A 27667-nucleotide genomic window follows, 5' to 3' on the forward strand; every position below is an offset into this window, starting at 1 on the left:
TAGTGTGACTGAGGGGGTCATTCCGACCTGATCGCTAGCAGGCTACCTTTAGCACTGCTGCGATCAGGTAGTCACCGCCTACGGGGAGGGGGGATTAGCTGTGCAGGGCTGCGATCCGCTGTGCAGTGACTGCACAAGCAAAAAGTTTGTGCAGTCTCTGCACAGCTCAAGACTTACTCGCCTGCTGCGACGATCCTTCCTGGAGCTGACGTCAGGATCCCTCCCTGCATTCGGCCGGACACGCCTGCGTTTTCTTCGGCACTCCCAGGAAACGGTGAGTTGCCACCCCCGGCCGGCCTCTTCCTGTCAATCTTCTTGCGTTCGCTGCTGAAAACGCTTTCTTCATTACCCTTGTCGCTGCCCGGCAACGACTGGTGCCAGGCAGCGATGCGCCTGCGCATTGCCGCCCACGCGCATGCGCAGGTCTGACCCGTTCGCACGGCTGCAAAAGACTGCAGCGTGTGAACGGTTTGGAATGACCCCTATATGTCTCCCTTTCCCACATCATACTATCTCCCCCTGCTCCTCTAGCCATCTACTGCCCTTATACCTGTCAAAGAGTATGGAGCTCAAGTTGTCAATTTACAACAACTGTGATGGCCACTATGTGGCTGTGCAGTCATGAGAAGGGTGAGGGTGGTAAGTTACTTTCAGTCAAAATAAGGGGAGAGGTGTCCCAGCATCACTACAAACCTAATTGAATACCCTTAATAGGACAGGGTGATAATGCAGGCATTACAAATCAATCAATCCATCAATCAATCAATCAATCAATCAATACAAAAGAAATACAGCCAAACAGAATACCATCATACTGAATCATAAGCACATGAGCTCTGATATGTCTGCAGGACATCTTCTGTAGTAGAAAATACACGCGGATGGTGATGTCTTGGTGTAAGCCGACGTGGGTGCTGCTGGCGCAGAGCTGGACGCATCGGGTCATGTGCACTGCTTTGCGGGTGTAGTATAGTATGCTGGCAGCAGGGCTCCAGACGACCAGCATACTGGCTCCGGAATCCCGACCGCCGGCATACCGACAGCTGGGCGAGCGCAAGTGAGCCCCTTGCAGGCTCGCTGCGGGCACGGTGGTGCGCAATGCGCGCCACGCTATCTATTCTCCCTCCAGGGGGGTCGTGGACCCCCAAGAGGGGGAAGAACTGTCGGTATGCCGGCGGTCGGGATTCCGGCGCCGGTATGCTGGTCGTTGGCAGCCCTGCCGCCGGCAAAGTGAAGACCACCCCTGCTTTGCATATTGGTGGAAATACACTTATTTTACATGCACTCTTTTTTCTGAGTAATTTAGTCCCATTTTGCAAACAACTCTGCTTGATATTCATTGTCTATGTGTATCTCTACCGCTGTCACTCGAGCTTCTCTTTATAGATTGATAGAGATTACAGTATCTGTCATTTATGTGTCTGCAATGTACACGCAAAAAGCGAACTCTTAGAAGCATTTCAAGTTCAAAGACAGTGACGTGGGTGGAAGTGGAAGATGATCAGCTTTGCATTGGCAGGCTGCTTTTACTAGGCAACGGCCGCCAAGATAATAGGTGTTATTTTTTTATGTGGGATGTTTGTGATATGTAAACAAGTGTTACTAATGTATACTTATGCAGACGTATGCCAAAATATGTATTCTATCAGATTTATCATATGTAAATGTAATCTTTATAACAATAATTATTAGTCCTTTGTGATGCATGAACCATTGAGTTTCTGTATATTTCTATTTTAAGCATATCTGCCAACTGTCCCTGTTTTCCTTTTTGGGCACTGTCCCACTGTCTCACCACAGGCGGCAGTGTCCCACATGCACGGGCGAGGTTGGACACTGCTGCACTGGATGGCGTAGCAGCGCAGCAATGGATTGATGATGAACACATGCGCACGTCATCCATACTTAATTACTTTCCCGGAATGGCCAGGATGTTCCCAAAAACCGGGTAGTACTCCCATCCACCTGGAAAAGTGGGCAAGTCTCCCGGATCCAGCCTCCACCAGCAGTAACCGCCGGCACCCATCTGTGGCCGCCCGCAAAAGTGGGCAGTCGGGGGAAGCAATGGCGTGATTCGCACTGAATAACATCATCGTAGCACTGCCCCCAATACAATGCCGGTAATCTGGGTATTGTATAGCAGGGGCAGGGCCACGATGATGCAATTGCGCATCCACGCCCCCACACCGTCCACCTAGGATGACGCCATGCTCCCTGTAAGTATAATCTCATCCACATACACACTATGCTAGACACGGGAGATGCTTGGGGCCGTCCAGCAGCTCCCGGTGTGCTGGGCAAGCCCCCAGTGTGATGAAAACTGCGGCAGTAGTATTAAATGCCATACTTTTGCATTCAATATCCTTTTTTTTTTTTTTTTTTAAATCCCGCAGGCAAAAGTTGATGAAAATTATAAGGTTTGAAAACCCACCGCTTAGGAAATATAAGACCTGATTCATGTAAGTATAGCACATAACAGCAAGTACATTTGTGCCTGAAACAAATCATGTTGCCATGCAAGGGGAGCAAATACATTTATATTTTTTCTATGCAGTGTAAAAACTGACTTGAAAACCCCTGGTGGGCCGACCTTCTCCTCTAAGGATCAGGTTCTAGACTATGCACTTGAGTTATACATATCTCTATACTGCATAGGGCTATGGTATATTCACTGCAGAGCATTTCTCGTATTATCATGCATGCGTTAGCAGTATTTACTATATATATTCATTAAGGGGCCCATGCACTCTAATGGCTAGCCAAAATCTCTGGGGTGGCTGACCACACCCCTAAGCATGGTCCCCTACAACTGCATTTCCCCGGAGGGCCCTTCATGCCCCAGTCTGACACTGGCCCCACCTGCAGTGCAGCATGGTTTTACCCAATTATCTTGCTTTTTTGTTTTGCATACAAACATGAATCAGGTCCATAGACCCAAGTTTTACAAAGTTATCCAGTATCTACTTGCCCCAGAATAGTTCTGCTAGCAGTATGCTGTTTGTTGACACAGAGCATGTCAGAGCACAGCATGAGATGCACCCTCCCTATTGGTGGTCAGGGAACATGTCAGCAAAGTGAGACGCACCCTCCCTATTGGTGGTCAGGGACAATATCAACAAAGTGAGACGCACCTTCCCTATTGGTGGTCAGGGAACATGTCAGCAAAGTGAGATGCACTCTCCCTGTTGGTGGACACAGTGCATGTCAGCAAAGTGAGACGTACTCTTCCTGTTTTTGGACACAGTGCATGTCAGAGCAGAGCATGAGACGCACCCTCCCTGTTGGTGGTCAGGGACAATATCAACAAAGTGAGACGCACCTTCCCCATTGGTGGTCAGGGAACATGTCAGCAAGGTGAGATGCACTCTCCCTGTTGGTGGACACAGTGCATGTCAGAAAAGTGAAGCACACAATCTCCCTGTTCCCGTCAACCCTGTTATTGTTTTTACAAGAGATCATGTAAGAATATGCATGTCAGAGTCAAGCAGCGGCTGACAATACCAAGGTATGGAAGGAACACCAGAGTGTAAGTAAAATATTTTATGCAGATAATGCATCCTCTGCTGAAAATTCCGTTGATATTAAGATTAAAAAAAGAGCTCAGAACATATAAATGCACACGTCTGCAGATAAAGTGATTTTATGCAAGTCTTAGAAATCTAAGAAGATTTGTAATATCTGTAATTTACAGTAGGGGATGCTCAAGTTTCCATAATAAATACTGAAGTGATGAAATCAAATCTGTCTGTTTGTGTAGGCATTATTTCCACCTAAATATCTATCTATCTATCTATCTATCTATCTATCTATCTATCTATCTATCTATCTATCTATCTATCTATCTATCTAATCTATCTTACAAAGGCTAATACAAAGGCAGTTGCTGAACAGAAAAGAAGAAAGAAAAGAACTTTAACATGTTGGTCTCATTTATTGTTTGTTATATGATCTGATTATAATAAGAGTGAACGTCTGTGCGGGATCTCTACTAACTCTCTGAAACCTTCTTCACAACCTGGCCAGCAGCCTCTACATAAAGCATACAGTGCCTTGCTAAAGCATTCCCCCCCCCCCCCCCCCCCCCGCCCCCCCTTGGCTTTTCAACGATCTTGTTACATTATGACCTGTAATTTAATTTTTTTTTTATCTGTATTTTATGGGATGGATCTGCACAAAATAGTTTAAGTTGGTGAAGTGAAATGAGAAAAGTTTATATAAAAAATAATTTTTATAAATAAAAATTTTAAAATTGGCATGTGCATATGTATTCCTCCCCTTTGCTATGAAGCCACTCAAAAGTTCTTACCTTCAGAAGTCATAGAATTAGTGAAATGAAGTCCACCTTGTGCAATCTAAGCGTCACATGATCTGTCAGTATAAACACACCTTTTCTGAAGAGACCACTCCCACACACATACCTTAAATAAGGCAGTCTTTTCCCAGACCCTTACACAGTGAACAAGCCACCTCCAGGTGAAACGGCCGTCTGTGTTTAGTGGTGCTGAACAGTGCACAGTTCAGCCCACTCATCTCCTGGTATCGTATACATGCCAATCTTGAGCTGCAAAATTATTTATTATTTGCTAATTTCCTATTATTATGATCTATAGAGTTAAAGGTCGAATGTCTTACTTTATGTCTTTTGCTCCTAATTTTGTACCCTCTTTTGAAGCAATTATGCATTTATATTATAAGTTTAATATTGATTTGTCCTAAGAACCACCATATATTGTGAGTAATTCCTTTGACTGCTGTCACATAATATCTCTAGCAGCAAACTTTTGCTCCCTATTTATACCAGATACTGTGTATAGCTACTCCTCTGTTTAGCAAAGCTTCAAATTTAGCCTCACTATTTGGGCATCTGACTAATTATTTACTTTTTAATTCTATTTTGTTTTCACTTATCTCTTTATTCCACACCACTCCGTCCACTGGATATATTATATTTGAACCATAATAAACGGTACAGGATTTTTGTTGTGCTACTACTACTGTGAATATTGAATTAGCACCATCCTCCTTTATTACCTTTACAATTTTTCATCCTGCTAATTTTCAATAGGCGTAGGCAACCCGCCTCTCTCATCCACTGTCCGCTATATTTCTATATGACAGTGGACAGCAGAAGACGGGCCCTGAACCTTTACATTTCTTTGTATCCAACTCTTTCAGTACTCTCTCATCCAAATGCCAGCAAATTATCTCTCTGCAATGCTAAAGTAACAGAGAAACTGAGCATAACATTGGACAGCAGAAGTACTTATTTTCTGGTATGCGCCAATAACCAAACAAGCTCTCATTCACAACTCTTGTGATATTACTGCCATATCTCACTGGCTACGCCCAATCTCGCCTGATCTTGGAAGCTAAGCAGTGAGCAGCCCTATTAGTACCTAGATTGGAGACTGCTAGGGAATATTGGGTACAGTAACAAACACTCTTGAGTCCATGTGAAAAGCAGAAGTTTTGGAGCAACATTTGACCCTTACCTACTTCATCCCTTTATCTATCTTTACTAAAACCTTCTGACCACAGATGTATATAAAATGTATCTATATCGTACAATTTGATCATAGTTCTATAAATAGCCAATTAGCCCATACCTGGAGACTTCATCACATTTGGCATTAGATATTGGACTATTTTCACAGTCTTAATTGTTATATTAAATGCCTATGTGTTATATGCTTGAATTTTCTGTCATTTGGAATTTGTATTTCTGATAATTTTCACCTTGGTGCAACTGTCACCTAAAATATTTACAATTATCGGAGAATTTGTTACTCCTCATTTTTCTTATTGATATTTGAGAATCTGTTACCTCCAATTTTGATTACAGATTCAGGATACCAGAGGAGGAAGGTAAAATTCCTTAACCTTCCCTAAAGGTATCACATGTGTATTTGTCTGTGTACTATCATTTTATCATATACTAATGAAAAGTTAAGTTTTATTCTATAAGAGTGCCCCAACACAGAGTCTCTCTTTTTTTCTTTTTAAATACCGACACGTACTATTGACTCTGGGTGCACCACCAACAATATCAACTCCTTGGATACCTATTTCATGTACATGCACTGTTGGTTCACAAGGCACAAATTTTACGAGAGCCTATTACAAAGATTACCTTAATAGTCCTGTGCAGCACCTCATTGAACTACTTCTTTTCTGAAAGGCACCAGAGGTTGCAACACCACTAAGCAAGAGGCATCACACCATGAAGACCAAGGAGCTCTCCAAACAAGTCAGGGACAAAGTTGTTGAGAAGTACAAGTCAGGGTTGGGTTATAAAAAAATATCCAAATCTTTGATGATCTCCTGGAGCACCATCAAATCCATCATCTTCACATGGAAAGAATATGGTACAACAACAAACCTGCCAAGAGAGGGCCAGCCACCTAAACTCACAGACCGGGCAAGGAGGGCATTAATCAGAGAGGCAGCACAGAGACCAAAGGTAACCCTGAAGGAGCTGCAGAGTTCCACAGCAGAGACTGGTGTATCTGCGCATGTGACCACAATAAGCCGTACACTCCACTGTGCTGGGCATTATGGAAGAGTGGCCATAAAAAAGCCATTACTTAGTGTTAAAAATAAGAAGGCACGTTTTGAGATTGCCAAAAGGCATGTGGAGGACTCCCCAAATGTACGGAGGAAGGAGCTCTAGTCAGATGAGGCTAAAATTGAACTTTTTGGTCACCAAGGAAAATGCTATGTCTGGCACAAACCCAACACATACCATCACCCCAAGAACACTATTGCCACAGTGAAACATGGTGGTGGCAGCATCATGCTGTGGGGATATTTTTCAGCAGCAGGGACTGCTGCTGATGGATGGCGCTAAATACAGGGATATTCTTGAGCAAATCTTGTTTTAGTCTGCCTGTGATTTGAGACTGGGATGGAGGTTCACCTTCCAGCAGGCATACTGCTAAAGCAACACTCTAGTGTTTTAAGGGGAAACATTAAAATGTGTTGGAATGGCCTAGTCAAAGCCCAGATCTCAATCCAATTGAGAGTCTGTGGTCAGACTTGAAGATTGCTGTTCACAAGCGGAAACCATTCAACATGAATCAGCACATGACACTGGAATAAGTATCAGGTGGCAGAAGACTGCTGAATTTGGTGCAGTTGAAGATTATTAAATTAAGAAAGGATAAGCACATGAGGGAAGAGGGCCCTGCTCGTGAGAGCTTACATTCTAAAGGGGAGGGGTAGACAGACAGGGGTGACACAGATGGGGTACATAGAGAGCGTAGAACAGAGGGTTAGGATGAGATTTGGCTGGGTTTTGTGAAGAGGTGGGTCTTGAGAGCCCGTTTGAAGTTTTGTAGAGAGGTGGAGAGTCTGAGGGGGAGAGGTAGGGAATTCCAGAGAAGTGGTGCAGCACGTGAAAAATCTTGGAGGTAGGAGTGGGAGGAAGTAATCCGTAGGCAGGAGAGTCGGCGTGCATTAGCAGAGCGAAGAGGATGGGTGGGAGTGTAAAGGGAGATAAGGTCAGAGATGTAGATGGGAGAGGAGTGGGTGAGGGCTTTGTAAGCAAGTGTGAGCAGCTTGAAATGGATTCTGAAAGGGAAGGGGAGCCAGTGAAGGTCTAGTAAGAGAGGAGAGGTGGACGTAGTGCGTTTTGTGAGGATGATGAGCCGGGCAGCAGCATTGAGGATAGATTGGAGTCGAGAGAGGTATTTGTCAGGAATGCCAGTCAGGAGGAGATTACAGTAGTCCAGTCTGGAGATGACCAGTGAGTGGATAAGAGTCTTAGTAGCATCCTGGGTCAGAAAGGGTCTGATCCTGGAAATATTTTTTAGATGAAAACCACAGGTTTGTGAGAGGTGCTGAATGTGTGGTTTGAAGGAGAGGGAGGAGTCAAGGATTAGCGCACTTCGGGGCTAGAGGAGATAGTAGTGCCATCACTAGATAATGAGATTGTAGGAGGTTAGGTTATGCGGGAGGGAGGGAAGATGATCAGCTCGGTCTTAGACATGTTAAGTTTAAGAAAGCGCTGGGACATCCAGGAAGTGGTAGCAGAGAGACAGTTGGAGATACGAGTGAGGAGAGCAGGGGAGAGGTCTGGAGAGGAAAGATAGATTTGGGTGTCATCAGCATAGAGATGATATTGGAAACCAAAAGAACTAATGAGCTTACCTAGTGAGGACGTATAGAGAGAGAAGAGGACCAAGGACAGAACCTTGGGGTACCCCTACAGTTAGTGGAAGTAAGGGGAAGGTGGAGTCATGAGAGGAGACAGAGAATGGACGGTCAGAAAGGTAGGAGGACAGCCAAGAGAGGGCAGTGTCACGCAGACCAATGGAGTGAAGGATTTGCAGTAGGAGAGGATGGTCCACAGTGTCAAAAGCAGCAGAGAGATCAAGTAGAATAAGTAGAGAGTAGTGTCCCTTAGATTTAGCAGCATAGAGGTCATTGCATACTTTTGTAAGGGCAGTTTCAGTGGAGTGGAGAGGACGGAAGCCAGACTGGAATGGGTCAAGCAGTGAGTGTGAGGAATGAAAGGAAGTAAGGCGGTTGTAGACAATACGCTCAAGGAGTTTGGAGGCAAAAGGGAGGAGAGAGATGGGTTGGTAGTTGGAGAGAGTGTTTGGATCAAGGGTAGGTTTTTTAAAAATAGGAGAGATGAGTGCATGCTTAAAGGCAGAGGGGACAGTGCCTGATGAGAGGGAGAGATTGAGAGATTAACCAATTCATCACTGCCTATGCGTATCCGGACCAATACTGGACTTTGACATCAGCAGAAAAATTGAGGTGACTTATAAGATCTGGAGCACCACCAAATCTCTACATACAAGGAGGACACCACGATATAATTATTTTTTTATTTTTATTTTCATTCTTATGAATTTTTTATGTGTTTTTAATGTGGTTTAATTTTATACCCTAAAGTATTTTTATCACTCAATCCTTCTTATCTTATCAATCTAGTATCACGTTAGCGCTGCTATTGTTGTTTTTTTCTATCTTCTTCTAAGCCATGGTCGGTGCTAGTGCAAACTACACTACACACAATAATAATGGTGTTAGGCTTTTATATATATAGATATGTAATACTATATTGAAAAAAATCTGCATCTGTCTCTCCACTGTCCCTCACTGCCCCTACCACTACACTTTCTCCCCAGTCCCTATCTACCCCAACCCTATCCCACTCTCTCTCCCCTCCAGTCCCTAACTGCCCCACCACCTTCTCTTTCCCTCAGTCCCTATCTGCCCCAACCCCCCCACCCTCTCTGTTTCTGCCTCAGTCCGTAGCTCGGTCCCGCCTTAGGCAGGCGAAACAAAATACCGGATAAGTGCTGGCTTATTGGAGCTGCGCAGACGAAAACACACAGGTTTAACTGAACCTGTGTGTTTTCAGACAAAAAAATATTTTTTAACAGGAAATCTAATTGGATACCCCGTAAATAAATATCGGTGAAACATCAGGAAAAAAATCACGTTTTTCACTGCCGATGTTTCATTGCACCTAATATTTTGCAACTAAAATAGTAGGGGGTGCTCAAGTATCCATAACAAACATTAAAGGGATTAAATCAAAAGTGTTTGTTTATGCAGACATTTCCACCTAAATATATATCATGTCTTATAATTGTCGTGGTCTGCTGCTCACACCTCTCACCACCTACATAGACGAGGCACTGAATTTAATCTCTGTTGCATAAAAATAACTTTCCAAAATATGCCTGCCCCTGGAAAGGCTGCTCTAGACAGACTGTCAGCTGTTTTATGCTGACAGCTAGCAGGGTACAGTGTACAGTAGTCAGTGTAATATTGATATGTAAATTATACCAAAGGATGTTGTAGTGATGGAAACAAATGCTTTTATATTCAACATCTCTCTGGAAAAGAATTTAGTTTCACATCTCATCTTGTGTGTTCTACTCCTAGAGGGATATAGCAATTACTTTACAGTTTATTATTTGTATTGTTCGTTGGAAGAGAATTACAACTAAAATTAAAATTTAATTATTACTCTGAAACATCAAACAATTCATGAAAATAAAGCCCTAACGTTCCATAATCATTAAAAAAATTAAATAAGATTGTGTTATGCATCAAACCGCATCACCCAGAGGAACACTTTAGAGCATGCCATGCTGAAAGTGTTACCTATTTAATGGGCATAGCTGCTCCGTAACTAATCAAGATCAGAGGAATCTTTAATAAGCATAAACTGTGATGTGTTCTCTCTAGCAGGATTGTAGGTGATTATTTTCATTACATTTCACAGACTCATTTTTTTCCTCCTTTTTATAAATGTGAAAAGTAGTCTTTTGATTTATACAACAAATGTTAAAAGGCACCTAAATGTGGGCAAATGATTGCAGGTGTATGCGTTGCTAAGGTTATTTTAGCACAAAAAAAAAGTGCATTAGGTAATAAATAATGTGATTGGGTGAAAAATATAAATAAGGTTACTATATATTTTTACATTTAATTGTGTACCCTCAGGATCGTAGCTAGAACATTATGGGCCCCAAAGCAAAATTTTGAAGGGGCCCTATCCCAATGCTTCTAGACAGTCACCTCTCCACAGCTGTTGTTCATTTTATGCCCCAAAATAGTGTCCTAGTTCAAATTCTGAACCATAGCAGGATGTAAGTTAATGTTATGCCTCATAGTAGTGCCCTAGTTTATTTTATGCCCCATAGTTGTGCCATAGTTCATATTATGTCACATTGTAGGGCTGGCAGTGCATATTATGCCATACAGTACCCCCAATATATATTATTATATACGGTGTCCCCAGTTCATATGATGGCATATTACAGTGACACAAATTCAAATTATGTAACATTATAATGCCCTCCAGTTCCTTTAATACCAAATTACAATGAGCAGGTCCAGGGGCATGCCTAGATATATTTCAGGCCCCAAGGCAAACATTTATATGGCCCCTATGTATCTAAGAATAGTGAAAAATGTATATAACACGTGTAACATGGACAGAGAAGGTGGCCCCTCTCAGCTCTGGGCACTTGTAGCACAGACAGGTATGTGGTTGGAGACTCTGCAGTCTGTGCTGTTTGAGGTAAGAGTAAGGCGTGTGTTCGTGAGCTCCAGAAACTGCAGTTGCATCCAGTGCTTGCAGGGGTATTCCCTGCAGGTTTCCCCCAGGGGGATGGATCCTCCTGGGGACAGGGCTCCGGGGCGGTCGCCCGTGGTACTGCTTCTAAAGTACCCAAAACCAAAACTCCTGGTGCCCAGACAACTTATGCAGCTGACCAGTCTGGTGCATCAGGAAGCAGCACGAGCAGCTTGAGAGACAATGTTAGCAGCGTACCCAGCTTGGCTTCAGTACAGAAACAGTGGCAGCTAGCCCTCTCTATGCCACAGGGTGCTCTCCTGTGTGATGGAACACAGGATGGAGCGGTAGTGATAGCTACCTGCCCTGCTGGCATGGCTCCAAACTCCCCGGGTACTCCCCTGCATGAAGTAATGCAGGGTAGAGTGGCAGCGGCTGCTGTCTGGCCAGGGGGGAGTGAAGCTGGGGGAAGTTGAAGCCTTTAGATGCCTTGGAGAATGTACCTGGGTCCCCAGGTGATACTGAGGATGAAGAATAGTGTGAGGAGTATGAAGAGTCCTTTGACAGCTTCTCTATAGAAGACCTGCAGAAAGAATCTATGTGTATACAATCTAGAATTGCTGATAAAAAGAAGGAAAAAAAATACCTGCTACAAGTGGGAAAAACCTGTGCTAAAGGAGGCAATTGAAACTCTACCACCCTGGAAAGGGTTAAAACCAAATTAAAGGAGAAGCGGCTGGAGATAAAGGAGAATCAGATGCAAGCATCAATGAAGGGGTTACCTGATTGTGATCGAGCTCAGCTGTTACCTGTGGCCAGTATTTCCAACAAGTGTACAAAGGCTGTCTGTGCACCTGAAAGTGATTCCAGCTCATCATCCCATGTGCAGATGTCTGCTGAGCTGCAGGGAGAAGCAACAACTGAAAGTGTGTCAGTCCTTCTGGCAGCAGAGAATGCAAAGGTCACCAGAAAGGTAACACTGTCATGTCCAGCTCAGGGTGCCTCTGCTCCTGATGATTTCACTACAGCATCTGTTAATGTTGGGCCTGCTCTGACTGAGGCAGTGCCTGAGTGTATGCAGATTTCCTCAGCAACAGTTGCTCAGCATGGCAGTGACTCTTGCACATTGTCTGTCTGGGATGGGTTAGCAGACAAAACTGAAGAGACTGTTTCTAACATTATGCAGAATGTTACTTCTCACACTGACAGTAACTTAGTGCAACCTTGTAACACTGCGCAAGGGATGCTGGTCTTAGAAAGAATTACTTTGTCTGAGGGGGGTAAAGAAGTGATTGAGACTGTGTATGGCCAGTTGGATGCTCCAGCCAGGTTAAAAGCTGCAGGTGAAATAATCAGTAGTGAAAAAAGGAGACGTGAAGTTACAAATGTAGATAATGTGTCTAATGCTGTAAGTAATAATGATACAAATAAGCAAACTGTTCCGGGCACAAGGTTCTATGCTAGCATGGTGAATGCAAAGGTACCCCCGACAGCAGTTACTTCTGGTCAAATTACTAAGAGGAGAAATCTGGAAGGGACAGGTGAAGTCCCAACAAAAGAGATATTTCTCGAGATGTTTTTCAGTCTGGGCTTCCATGCTATGGATCTGTATGCCTGTATCCATCCAGTCAAAACATTTGACTTCGATGTGAGCTTCCAATGCTATCAGGGCTTACAGACATTTTGGGCGAAGTGGTAGGCATGCAGATCCCAAGCACCATATAACAACTATAGAACTAATTTGGTGACCAAGCTGGATAAGGTTAAAATAACAATATTAGTTTGAAATTAATCCATTCCTGACCAGGATATTTTGTCCTGGCTGTCCATATTCTGCACTGTACAATCTAACTTAATAAAGGTTAGTTTCACAATGGGAGTCTGGGGAGGTGTATGGTTTGCTATGGTTCAGTTAAAAAGGTTTCTTGCATATTAATTTTGTGGCCTATATTGGTCAAGACCGAGTCCAGTGCTTCTACCCTGGGCAGCCATGCACCTGCTTCAGATGTGGAGATTTTCGCCACTTGAGTAGTGAATGTAATGTCACCAAATGCATGCTCTGTGGAAAAGTTGGACATGTGTCAAGAGATTGTAATGATGTTAAATGTAACTTATGTGGTGAGGACGGCCACCCTTACAGTTGATGCCCATGGGTAAGCCATAACATGGAGAATGAACAAGAACAGAGGGAGGAAGCTGCATGGAAAGAGAAAGAGGGTCCAGTAAAATAAATTGTCTTTGTATGTGTACAAACTAGGGCTGATAAAAAAAATGGAAAAGACAGATAAATTTAAAAAGGAAAATATAGGGAAGAGGAAAAATAAGGTTGACAGTGATGAACTATTCCTCTCTAATAGATGTAATGCCTTTTCCACTGATGAAGAACAGGAAGGGAAGGTAGTAACAAATGGTAAAGATTTAGTTTTTGTCTCCGAGGTTAGTAAGAGGAAGGCAAAGCAGGGTGAGAAAGCTTCAGTAGGTGACAAAAGAAGGAAACAGGTGGGGAGTGGGGAGAGTAGTGGAACAGAAGAAGGATTAGAGTGGGATCCAATAGGCACAGATTTATGGGATGAAGAGGTGGCTGGAGATTCTAAGGACTGCCCTGCTCAGGAGATGGTAATAGAGGAAACACCACAGGTAGAGGAGCAGGAAGAGATTGAGATAGATTCCTCAGGTTCAGTAATTGCACCAAGTGGGACACCTGGTGATCTGTTGGGGATTCCAGGATTGCCACCTATATCAGAGCGCCACCCTCCAGATCCTGGACCCTCACAAAGTAAGGGTGGCCTGTCCCAAAATTCAGGCAATGGTGATGGCATGCAGGGTGCCATTGGGGAAAGGGAAACCTCTCTCAAAGGGAAAGATACTATAAGATCTAGGTCTACAAGTAGGGTGTCAGGGAAGAATGTAAAGGAAAAGTGAGCAGGGTCCTGCTTCTATAAGCCAATGACACATGGATCCCCAACCCATACGATGTGCCACCGTTAATGTGGCTTACATAGTTTCTGAGCAAGCTCGTTTTATGGCCTTTGATCTTTTCAATACAGTTGAGATTGATTTTTTTTGTTTTTGCAAGAGACCAGAATTAGTAGGTTGTACATCCTCCACAAGGCGAAAAGGGAGTGGAGGCATGGGACTTCCTACTGGTCTCTTGCGGCCGAGCCATACAGTGGGGTGGCAGTTCTTTTTACTGGCATGGTAACCGTGCACAGGGTTCTAGAACTACAGGCAGGCAGGTGTATGTTTTAAAGATGTCAACCTGAGGGTACATGACCTGAGGCTCATTAATATCTATAGGCAACAGTCAAAACAGGACAGGAAATGTCTCTTCAGGGTGATAAAACCATTCCTTTTTACGGCTCAGCAGATTGTCTTTGGTGGTGATTTTAACACCGTTATTAGGCCAAAAGACAGGGGAGTTTCAAAGACAGCCCTGGGCTATGACATTCGCCATCCTCCAGACCTCACAGGTTACACTTTCTTTAGTGGTAATGGTAAATCATAGATGTAGGATAGATAGTTTTTTTGTTAAAGAGACCTAAAAAACTTTGCCTCCAGAGGTAAAGCCAGTAGAGCTCTCTAATCGCGTTTTTCTCTCTGTCATTTTGAATGCCTCAGAAGTTACTCAGAAGGGGCAGGGCCTATGGCAACTGAATTCTGAGCTCCTAAAGGGGGAAAAGATTAGACAATCCTTTAGAGTCTTCTTTCAATTCCAGGAAACACTTTTGGAGGCTGGATGGGGTAGATCTGAGTGGTGGCAAGAAATTAAAAAGAGAATTCTGAGATTCTTCAAGAGGTTAGTAGCAAAAAAGAACTTGATAAATCAAAATATCTACTAAAGTTTGTGAAGGAAATTAGATTTCTTGATTTCTGAGTGTGGAGATAGTGAGGAAATAGCCTGAGTGAAGGCTCAGATGAAGGAATATCAGTATAACCGGCTGGATTCTTTGATTTTGGAGAGGGATTGAGAACTGGAGCCCCATTGCCCTTCTCAATACAGATAGAAAGATTTTGGCAAAAGTGCTTTTCAACAGGTTGTCAGAATTTTCAGAACAACTGCTTTCCCACTTTCAGCACTGTACAGTGAAGGGGCCGAAGCACATTTAGTGCTGTCCTTGGTGTCCGGGAGGCCATAGAGCGGTGCCATGCTGAGAAATGGGGAAAACACTTGCTGCCTTTAGATCAGTCTAAGGCTTTTGACCGAGTAAACCATGAGTACCTATGGGCCCTACTTGAAAGGTATGGTTTTCCAGTCAGGGTGGTGAATTGGCTCAGAACAATATACAGTCAGGCCGAAAGCTTCCCACTTGTTAATGGTTGGATGGTCCCTGCTTTTGAGTTGAGCTTTGGAGTCCGTCAAGGTTGTCCCCTGAGCCCCCTCCTGTATGTATTTGTAATTGACCCCTTCATAAGGAGGGTAGAGAACGGTACGTTAGGAGGGGTGCAGTTGGTGCCCGTACTTCCCTTTTAAGGTGGTGGCTTAAGCAGTCATCAGTGGTTCCGTCATCAGTGGCAGAGGCACGTGATGTGGAAGAGCTCATCTGTGACTACTCTGTAGCCTCGTGCACTAGGGTAAACCAAGAGAAATGTGAAGCTTTCTGGATGGAGGAGGAAGGGGAAGAATTTCCCCTACCGGACAGCTTCCCCTGGGCCAGTCCTCACATAAAGATTCTAGGTACAGTATTTGTTTATACTATGGCGATTATGCCACTCTAAATTGGGTGAGGTGTCTGGAAAATGCTGCCAAGAAAGTGGAGTGCTGGAAGAGATGTAAATTCTCTTTCAGGGAAAGGGTGGACTTGTGCAAAACTTACCTGATCCCATTATTTTTATATGTCCGCTATGTGTGCGTTTTGCCTCAATCTTTATGGATCAGGTTGAACTCCTTATTTTTCCTTTTATTTTGGGGAAACAGGATGAATCTAATCAAGAGAGGTATTACTTACAAGTCGAGGAAAGACGGAGGGGCTGGCATGATCAACCCTGTTGTCTTTTTTTGTTACAGCTTTTTTAAAACTTAATTTTGGGAGTTTATTGTTAGAAACTCCTCCACGGTGGGTAAGTGGATTTGAGGTCTGGGTGTCCCCCTTTCTCAAACTTTGGTTAGGTGGTGGCCAAGTGAAGAATTCTCAAATTCGGAATGGGTATCTTCCGATCTACGTTGTCCAGAGCTTGAACGTGACAAAGCGTTGGGGTCTGGAAGCGGGGGAAGTTAAAAGCCTTTCTAGAAAGGAGTTGGGGGAGAGGATTTTGTGAACCCACTTTCATGTTCCGCTGTCACTAAGGGATATCCCAAGTGATGTCGCTTTTGCTGGATTGGCTCTCATAAATTCAGAGAGGATACCGTTGAAGTTTAGAGACATTGCTTGGCTTTCTTTCCATGGGAAGCTTTACGTGAAGGGAAACATGATGTGGAGAAATGACAATGATCGTGGTTGTCCACGGGAGGAATGTCTAGGGGAGGTGGAGACGATGGACCATTTCTTGATCAAGTGCCATTTTAATGTAACAGTTTGCAAGAGAGTTTCAGGAGCTTTGGGTATCCCGTGCCTTTCGGGGCTTAGTTACCCAGAGTGGGCTTATGGAGCATTCAAAAGATACTGTATGGTGTATTTATTTTGACCACAATTTATTTAGACAGTTTAATAGTTAGATATCACACATGGATGGCACGGTGTCAGGTTTCCCTAAACAATAAAATCCTTCCTTGTGAAGTGGTGGTGGATTTTATTCTGCACGAGATGGAGAGGATGATGGTTCTAGACAGGAAAAGGGTGGATGCTGTCAAGTGGTTCAATTGGTAGGGCCACCTGAAATCCCATTGATTGGGTGGCCGAAATCCTTTTTCAAAGTCGAGCTGGAACTTTTTCTATCCTTCCACAGCCCGTAGATTTTTGTGATATGGTTATTTGATGAAGCAGGTTTTGCATAGGTCTAAAAAGCTTTGCTCAGTTTTCCTTTACAAAATGTGTAAATAGTGGGATAATAATATGGAGTTTTGTTTCTTGTACATATTTCTTTACTTTGATGATTTTTCTTGGTATATTGCGGACTGCATTTAATTTATGTTATATCATGTTTCATGATGTGATGTATTATTTATTTATTTATTCATTTATTTATTTATTTATTGTATTATATTGTAAATATTGTAATATAAGTTGAAGATTCAATAAATAGGAGCATTCCCTCTCAGCTCTGGGCTCGGGATGCAGTCAACATCCCGCTGGACAGGATCCTGGCGGTCGAAATACCGACGCCGGAATCCCGACCGCCACAATCCCGACATAAACTCCCTCCGTGGGTGTCCACGACACCCATAGAGGGAGAATATAATAGTGTGCCGAGCGTGGCGAGCGAAGCGAGCCCGCAAGGGGCTGCGTTCCGCTCGCCACCCCTGTCGGGATTGTGTGGTTGGGATTCCGGCGTTGGTATTTCGACCGCCGGGATCCCGTCCAGCGGGATTACGTACTGATCCCCTTGGCCCCATAGCAGCTGCACTCCCTGCACCTATGGTAGCTACACCCTTGTGTACCCTACTACTGTACAATATAAGGACAGTAAAGGAACTGTGATGCTCATTATAGTTTGTGATATATATGGTATAGAGGTTTTCCGTGCAATGTACAAATTTCAAATTGAAAGAAAACAATTGTGTTGTACGATTTTTTTTTTTCTCTTGAAAAGAGTCAATTTTCCTTTAGGTCATCCACATTAATTGCATGCTTAGTTTCATTTATATAAAACAAAATAGAGTTTGTAATGTGTGTAGAAGGAACACAATGCAAATTGATTACAGATAAAAAATTGTAATCTCACAGTTCTACCGTTGATTCTTCTTGCTGTTCTCTGCTACTGTTCTCTGCTACTCTGTTTATGTTAGACTGCCTCTTCCCTCCATACTGCCCTCTGCAGGCACATATGTGAAATGTGAGCAAATCTACAGTATATAATTATATACACAGACCCAAATTAAGGTCCTCATGGGCCTGGAGCTGAAATGTATGAAGGGCCTATTGTGTACGGCTGCAGGAGGTGTGACCAGCATGGTGGGTGTGTGGTTACTAATATGAGGGTGTGGCCAGTGATATGAGGGTGTGGCCTGTGCTGTGTTGTAAATACAAAAATTTACACCAAACTGTGTCCAGGGCGCTTAACAATGTAATAGATATAACATTGATCATTTTTATACAATATGTTCCTGATCGGAGTCGTGGATGGTCTATAGTTTAATTGATTCGATGAGAAGGGTTCAGTGTCTTCCAATGATATCTGAAAATTTAATTTCTCGCATATGTGGGAAAAAGATACAATGTGTAGTATTGTTTATAAATTATACATATATAAAGAGGACACTTTGTGACTGATAGTGAACTGATTGAAGCTAGCATACCCCACTCACACAAAAGGTGAAAACGTGCACATAAAGGTATCTTTAAACGCTGTAGAAGCTTCAAGCGACTTTATTTCAATAGATATAAGGTTACACCCAACTGTTATAGACAGGCATACCCAAGACTCACACAGATCGTGTTTTGAACACTCCTATAACGGTATCTTTAATATATGGTCCACAAAATTAGGGCGTACCACAACTCAGACTGGAACTGAGGGATCGACTCCTATCAAGGTTTCTTTGTTGTCCCAGGCGTACTGCGGTAGATCCCCCGAAATATCTTGATAATTTTACCAGTTTACCTAGTGACTAGGAGATTAACTTCTACCGAAATGTTTTTAAGATAATTCCGCATACACTGCGGTAAATAAACAAATAATCCAAAAGGACCAAGTGGTAAAAGTAATGTCCATAAAAACAATTTATTCCATCCAGAAACAAGATTAAAAGTACAAAATAGTATGCAAAAATATAAAAAATACAGAAATACAATGACAAAGTCTTGTGGCATTTTCCCTTCCAACAGGGTGTAAAAAGGCGAAATATAGCTACTCACAGTCCAGGTAATGTGCTGTGGAGTGTTGCTAGCACCATGGAAAGCTACTCACCTAGCTTCCACCACCTTAATATCCCACCCCTCTTTGCTTATATGAAGCATACATGACTTGTTATATTATTGGGGGTCATTCCAAGTTGATCGCTTGCTAGCAGTTTTTATCAGCCGTGTAAACGCTATGCCGCCGCCCACTGGGGAGTGTATTTTAGCTTAGCAGAAGTGCGAACACATGTCAGTTGACACCCAACTGTCAATCTTCTTGCAGCCGCCCAGTGCGAAGGAAAACTTTGCTAGAACCTGAGCACAACCACAAAGAGCTTTGTACCCGTACGTCGCGCGTGCGCATTGCGGGCCATACGCATGCGCATAAATGCCGTTTTTTCACCTGATCGCTGCGCTGTAAAAATCGGCAGCGAGCGATCAACTTGGAATGACCCCCATTGACCACTGAAAAAAAAAGACATTAAAAAACCACAAACTATGGTTTACTAATAAAATTTAACAATTTTGTATTAATAAAGTGCTTTAATAGATGTTTCACCACTTTCGCAGATAGTTGGCTATCACACAGTGTTAGAAGAAGTTGTGTTTTTCCTATACATCATAAAAATGATTAGTTCAAAAGAAGAGCAACATTTTAACTTGCATTTTGTAACTAAATTGGACAAAATGCCCACTAAATCTTTCCATATGCTAACAGTTGCTTACAGGCAGATTGTATGCCAAGTGCACATGTGTTTAAGTGGCACAAAAGATTTAGTGACAATCGTGAGAAGATGAACATCCTGGAATGCCTGCACATCAAAAACAAAGGGAAAATGTAGAAAAAAAAATGTGCAAAATTTTGGAACACATTTACAGATGTGCCCTCATACATCTTGACTCAATGTGCTACCTAGCGGGAGCTGCCTGGCATGAGTGAGGTGCACTGCAAACAGTACAAAAAAAATAAACAATAGAACTTAACTAGATTTTTGTTTTTTATTATTATTATTATTATTATTATTATTATTATTTTTACTTGCATTTCGCAGATCACTGCGTGGAATCACAGGGCTTATAGACACACGTGAACACAGCGCACCAAACAGTACAATTTACAGCAGAGTATAGCACAGCATACAGCAGTGCGTCCCTATACACTGTGACTATAGAGCACAGCTCCTTGTGAGTCCGTTAAATAGTATATACAGTGTATAACGCAGCAAACAGTACTGTGCCCCCTATACACAGTGGCTATTCAGCACAGCCCCATGTGAGACTCCAGCTTGCTAACAGCGAAATAACAAGTTTAATAAAATCCTAATAATTATGGGGAAACCACAGACATCAAATAATTAAATAGTAACCACAATGGTTTGCTAATGGTGAAATATCAAATGAGTAATAATCACTAATTGTGGGATATATCCCATTCCCTATACAAGTTTCTTTGAGAAATGTATAAAATAGTAGCTACTATTAGATACTATAGCCAATGTGGAGAGATTAAGTCCACTTTCAGTAGTATGTCCAACTCCAAACTAAAGTGAACTCCAGCAGAGTTTTGCACAGCACATATCAGCGTGCGTTCTCCGGCCGAAAATGGTACCAAGTCCCGGCCACGGTGCCTTTTAAAGAATCCAAGTCCCGTGAGAATCTGACGCCGGGGCAATGACGTTCGGCCTCGCACTGGAATCTGAGTCTGGCGGAGACACACAAGCCTGTGGCTGGGGTGCACTTGGAGCCCAGTGTTCGGAGTGGTTCAGATTCCATACAATCCAAACCGCTCATGCCTATTCTCAACTGTGGTTTGTGATATCAAGAACTACAGTATTCTGGAGAGTAAAGATACAAAAAAGGTAATTAATTGGAGAAAGAGGTTCTGAGAGTCAAAAGCTATGAATAGTTGGAAGTTGCTCTAATTGCAAGAGGATGGCTTTTATTCCGTACAGGCTCAACTGATTTGGGTAAGTACATTATTATGCAAACAAATACAGATTTGAAATTATTTAAACACACAAGTGATACGTGAAGCCACGCCACCTGCTGGAATCCATCGCATTTAGGCAGGCATGCTGAGCCGGCCATTTACACTCAACTACACATAGGGGGTCATTCCGAGTTGTTCGCTCGGTAAATTTTTTCGCATCGCAGCGATTTTCCGCTTAGTGCGCATGCGCAATGTTCGCACTGCGACTGCGCCAAGTAAATTTGCTATACAGTTAGGTATTTTACTCACGGCTTTTTCTTCGTTCAGGCGATCGGAGTGTGATTGACAGGAAGTGGGTGTTTCTGGGCGGAAACTGGCCGTTTTATGGGCGTGTGGGAAAAAACGCTACCGTTTCTGGGAAAAACGCGGGAGTGGCAGGAGAAACGGAGGAGTGTCTGGGCGAACGCTGGGTGTGTTTATGACGTCAAACCAGGAACGACAAGCACTGAACTGATCGCAGATGCCGAGTAAGGTTGAAGTTACTCAGAAACTGCTAAGAGGTGTGTAATCGCAATTTTGAGAATCTTTCGTTCGCAATTTTACTATGCTAAGATTCACTCCCAGTAGGCGGCGGCTTAGCGTGTGTAAAGCTGCTAAAAGCAGCTTGCGAGCGAACAACTCGGAATGACCCCCATACTGTAGGTAGGAAAATACTTTTCTTTCTGAACATCTTACATTTTTCATTGGGCTCAAATTGCGTCTGACTCAGCATTAGCCCATTACTCTTAATGAATTACTAATGCATTTTATTGTAAGTACTTTATATTGGTTATTGTATTTTCTACTAAATTATTAACTTTTTTGGGAAGTTACAATGTAAATAAAGTATTTGTTGATTGTATGTAATAGTTAAAAAAAAAAAAAGAATATATAAATTATATACCAGCGCTGGCTGTGAAAAAATATTATTTAAATATGTGAACGGTTTGTTAATATTCAATTATTGATTATACAATAACAAAATGCAAAAACATTTGTTTTTGAATTTTTATTCTTGTATAAATAGTGATGTGCACCGGAAATTTTACGGGTTTTGTGTTTTGGTTTTGGATTCGGTTCCGCGGCCGTGTTTTGGATTCGGACGCGTTTTGGCAAAACCTCCCTGAAAATGTTTTGTCGGATTCGGGTGTGTTTTGGATTCAGGTGTTTTTTTACAAAACCCCCTCAAAAACAGCTTAAATCATAGAACTTGGGGGTCATTTTGATCCCATAGTATTATTAACCTCAATAACCATAATTTCCACTCATTTCCAGTCTATTCTGAACACCTCACACCTCACAATATTATTTTTAGTCCTAAAATTTGCACCGAGGTCGCTGGATGACTAAGCTAAGCGACCCAAGTGGCCGACACAAACACCTGGCCCATCTAGGAGTGGCACTGCAGTGTCAGACAGGATGGCAGATTTAAAAAAATAGTCCCCAAACAGCACATGATGCAAAGAAAAAAAGAGGTGCACCAAGGTCGCTGGATGGCTAAGCTAAGCGACCCAAGTGGCCGACACAAACACCTGGCCCATCTAGGAGTGGCACTGCAGTGTCAGACAGGATGGCACTTCAAAAAATAGTCCCCAAACAGCACATGATGCAAAGAAAAAAAGAGGTGCAATGAGGTAGCTGTGTGACTAAGCTAAGCGACACAAGTGGCCGACACAAACACCTGGCCCATCTAGGAGTGGCACTGCAGTTTCCTAGCGAGAGGATGAGTGCTTCCATTCTCATGTGAATCTGAACCACTAGCCATGAACATAGGCCAGGGCCTCAGCCATTCCTTGCCACTCCGTGTCGTAAATGGCATATTGGCAAGTTTACGCTTCTCATCAGACGTTTTTAATTTAGATTTTTGGGTCATTTTACTGAACTTTTGTAGTATACTTGACGACACAGAGGTAGAGCAGTGGCCTACTGTACCGTACTGCTATATATTATATACTGGTGGTCAGCAAAATTCTGCACTGTCCTCCTACTATATATATATATATACTACGCAAAACTTAAATGCACCACAGGTATGGATGGATAGTATACTTGATGACACAGAGGTAGGTAGAGCAGTGGACTACTGTACCGTACTGCTATATATTATATACTGGTGGTCGGCAAAATTATGCACTGTCCTCCTACTATATATATACTGCGCAAAACTTAAATGCACCACAGGTATGGATGGATAGTATACTTGACGACACAGAGGTAGGTAGAGCAGTGGACTACTGTACCGTACTGAAATAATACTGGTGGTCACTGGTCAGCAAAATTCTGCACTGTCCTCCTACTATATACTGCAATGCAGCACAGATATGGAGCGTTTTTCAGGCAGAGAACGTAGATATTTTCAGCACACTGAGCACAGATATTTGCAAGCACACTGAGCACAGATATTTGCAGCACACTGAGCACAGATATTTGCAGCACACTGAACACAACTGAGAGAACGCTGCACACGTCCTCACCCTATCATCTCCAATGCACGAGTGAAAATGGCGGCGACGCGCGGCTCCTTATATAGGATACGAATCTCGCGAGAATCCGACAGCGGGATGATGACGTTCAGGCGTGCTCGGGTTAACCGAGCAAGGCGGGAAGATCCGAGTCTGCCTCGGAACCGTGTAAAATGGGTGAAGTTCGGGGGGGTTCGGATTCCGAGAAACCGAACCCGCTCATCACTAATAATCAATAAATATTCGAATATTAACAAGCCGTTCACTAATTTAAATTTATTTTATTACAGCCAGCGCCAGTATATAATTTATATATTCTTTTTAGATTGTTTAGGGGACTTCGACTATCCCTATACCAGCTGCTGCTGACAGCGCACTTGGAACTATTCTTTTATACTAAACTCTAGTTTTGTAAAGAAAAGTAGACCACATTAAACTCATTGGGGTATATCTACTAAAGTGTGGGGTTTTAGAAGGGCAGAGCTACGCCCCTTGCAGTGAAGCCACACTCTTTTTAATGAGCCCACGCCCCTTTTTTCTTCACTTTTCTAATGACAATTGGGGGGGCAACAGCAAAATTGCTAAATTGTTCAGGAGCAAAATTGTTCTCTAATGGGCAAAACCATGTGCACTACAGGGTGGGGCAGATGTAACATGTGCAGAGAGAGTTAGATTTGGGTGGAGTGTGTTCAAACTGAAATCTAAATTGCAGTGTAAAAATGAAGCAGCCAGTATTTACCCTGCACAGAAACAAAATAACCCACCCAAATCGAACTCTCTCTGCACATGTTACATCTGCCCCACCTGCAGTGCACATGGTTTTGCCCATTAGAGAACAATTGTGCTGCTGCGATCAGGTCTGAATTAGGCCCTAAGTCGAGTTGGGTATGATATATCAACAGTCATATTGTTGACATTCATCATGTCAACAATATCAACATGGTCATTGTTGATGTTGACCTGTTGATATTCATCATGTAGACAGTGAGAAACTATTGACATGTTAGGAGGTCGACATATCATCCCTTGTGGCCCTGTAGTGACTTACCTTCTGGTCCAGTGACACCTTTCAGGTCCTGTCGGCAAGGCCAGCTCTACCATTAGGCAGCTTTAGGCGGCTCCCTAGGGGCGCCAGTCACTGGGGGGGCACCACTGAATTCATCTAACAAAAAACTGAAGGATGTGTCTGTATGCGGGTTAGTAATGAACTTACAGATGGGGGGTTGGAACACAATAAGGAGCATGCAAATATATGTATGTGCATATATATTTATGTATACACACATATAATTAAAGGGACAGCTGGCACCCTGAATGTTAGTATGACGGAGAGGGTTAGGGTTAGGCTGCAGGAAGGGAGAGTTAGGGTAAGGTTAATTCATTTAATTCAAAATGTCGGTATTATGGTGGTCGGGATGCTGCTGTCGGTATTCTGACCAGCGGAATGCCGTACCCAGCCCTAATTAAATACCTACAGTATTATACAGTATGTAAAGAATAGACGGCACTCAAGGACTTATAAAGTGAAAGTATATTGTAAACAAAGTCACTAAATTTTGTGACTTGTTTACAATATATTTTATCACTTTAAAAGTCCTTGAGTGTTGTCTCTTTTCTCTGTATATGTATAATGATGCACTTCACCCCAGCCCACCAAGTGGCCACCTGCATCGCCCCTCCGGCAGGTTGTGGTGGAGGTGGGGGGAGTTTGCAGGTTAGGGGGCGCTAGGCTGAAGATTTACCTAGGGTGCAGAGAGCCCTGCCTGTCGGTCATGTGACTGTCACTTCCAGTACAGACTGGCATTCCGGTAAGCATCCGAACCCTCTCGCTAGTGCCTAACCCTAGCCCCCCAACCACCACCACAGACTCACAGTAAGTAACCTCCAGCTGCAGCCTACCTCTGACCCCCCCCCTCCCCCAAAGCCTAACCTTAATGTCAACATTCTGACAATGTCAACATTTGAACTGTTGACATTCTGAGAATGTTGACACATTGTCAACATGTTAACAATGTCAACATAACTGCCAACATTGTGGTGTCAACATTATTAATGTTGACCTTTTGACTACTACCCAATTAAGTTATCTGTGCTGAAGCATGGATAGTCTTAAAACCGGGACTGCTAGGTGGTTTTGAGGACCGAGTTTGGCAGACACTATTTTAAGTCACAATGGAAAGTAAACTGAGTAGTGCTTCTCCTCTAGAGATTTTTCATCCTCTCTGCCTGCCTACTGTGGGTGCGCTACTAGTTTGTAGAGACATCTCCAGACATCAGATAGTAGGTGTGCACCTTGAAGTACTTTAATGTATTTTGTGTAGACTAGATGCAACATTGCATTTTACTGTGTTCTCATTATGCTTAGTGTATGTTCTCCAGATGTTGGGTGAACTCAGAATTACAGTAGCATTCTGTGAGTAACTGATGTTAAAGAGATTTACCCTGACAACCACGTACAGTTCGATATATTGCACATCATATCACTGAACTGTTTTAGAACCGTTTAATATGAAACAGAAAACATATATGTACTTATGTAGAAATGAGTCTACTAACACGGTGACATTCTAGCATCTAGGAACTGTGAACAGAGACATGTAAATATAATGTTATTTTTTCATATTCAATAGAAATTGATCACTTAACGGTTGTGTAAAACAAGATTATACTATTCAACCTCACAAAATAATTATTCCCATTAGCACTACTGAAGCAAGTTCATTCATGCCTGCCAAAAGTTTGACAGCTACTAGAAGCGACATCTACAGTGTATGGAAGGCTAGGAGCATTGTAGAATGGAAATAACCATTACTGTATAACATCATCCAGAATAAATATAATTGCACTTTGGTTTTACAGTTCTCACAACAAGGTATTTAACTTTTTAGGTTAAAAAACAAAAAAACGACAAACAATCAATGAAGTACAGTATTCCCAAACTATCACGGTCATCTAACGACTACTGTATGGGGGAGATGTATCAAACCGCGGAGAAAGATAAAGTGACGATAGTTACCAACCAATTACCATATTTCAAAGACAGGGGTATATTTACTAAGCTGTGGAGAGAGATAAAGTACCAGTCAATCAGCTCCAAACTGCTATGTTACAGCCTGTGTTTGAAAAGTGAGAGTTAGGAGCTGGTTGGCCGGTACTTTATCTCCGTCCTCTTTATCTCCACCCAAGGCTTAGTCAATAGAACCCTGTCTGTAAAATGGCATTTAGAAGCTAATTGGTACTTTATTTCACTTTATCTCTCCCCAAGATATGATCTATCCCCTATGGCCCCTATTCAGTAGACTGTGAGTTGCAGGCACACGCGTGATTCTGGCGAGGTTGGCCATACTTTTAAAGCAATAATACTGAAATTTAAAAGGCAAAATCGAACCTGTTTTAAATCATTGTCACATTTAAAATACGGGCAAACTTGCCAGAATCATGCATGTGTCTGCAACTCGCAGACTCTATCTATCTATCTATCTATCTATCTATCTATCTATCTATCTATCTATCTATCTATCTATCTATCTATCTATCTATCTATCACATAAATAACCCTGTCACTGTAAATGTACAAGATCTGCCTTACCTCTCAGCTCTGCTGCTTCCTATGCGCTGTGACAACTGGATGAAAAGCAATCCCAAAAATCAATATAATTAAATATGTTCCAGCTGCCAAAACTACAAAACTGCTGACCGTACCAAGGTGACATTTATTAGAGGGGTGTTTTGTATCTTGCTCAATGTTTTAAAAGCGTGCTCCTGTTTGTATTATAGCGGACAGTGAGTCATTGAGGAGAGCTGGGATTCTGAGACTAATTTATGTGTTGGAGGGAACTTGGGGAGGTGCATTCTGGAGCCATGCTTAGTACAACATCTATTATGGGAAGGGAAGGGGGGTTGTTCTTGTCATAGGAGAGTAAATTCCAACTGACCTTTGCTGGAAAACCTTAGCCAAGTAAACAGAACACTAAACTGTGTTACATTTTACTGATTTACGTAATGTGTGCAGCTACTGTAATGCATTGTCTGTATTTGTGTTGCTGTCTACTGTCTACCTTCACATCAGAAGTTTACATTTATATGTTTGTTCAGTTCGTGCTCTATGGGGTCTATTGAAGACCCTTCATATATTAAATGTAACCTTCAAAAGTGTTGTTGCTTATCGTTATCAGTGTATATTGCAGTGATATGCAGTGGCTTTTATGAAAAACCTCTTGTTGGGAAGTGGCTCTGGTAAGAGGAAAGTATAGTCTAGAGC

The 27667-nt window shown here is 42.7% G+C and overlaps 1 protein-coding gene across 2 annotated transcripts in view; it reads right to left on the reverse strand.

The window, feature by feature from the left end:
• CAPN6 (calpain 6) overlaps positions 1–27231 on the reverse strand; it is a 247925-nt gene extending 220694 nt beyond the window's left edge. For both annotated transcript variants that reach the window (XM_063937310.1, XM_063937309.1), the window contains exon 1: positions 26996–27231. The gene's annotated coding sequence lies outside the window, so the exon portion shown is untranslated. The remainder of the gene's footprint in view (positions 1–26995) is intronic.
• Positions 27232–27667: the final 436 nt, after the last annotated feature.

Source organism: Pseudophryne corroboree, chromosome 8 (genome assembly GCF_028390025.1).
Source record: "Pseudophryne corroboree isolate aPseCor3 chromosome 8, aPseCor3.hap2, whole genome shotgun sequence".
Taxonomy (NCBI): Eukaryota; Metazoa; Chordata; class Amphibia; order Anura; family Myobatrachidae; genus Pseudophryne; species Pseudophryne corroboree.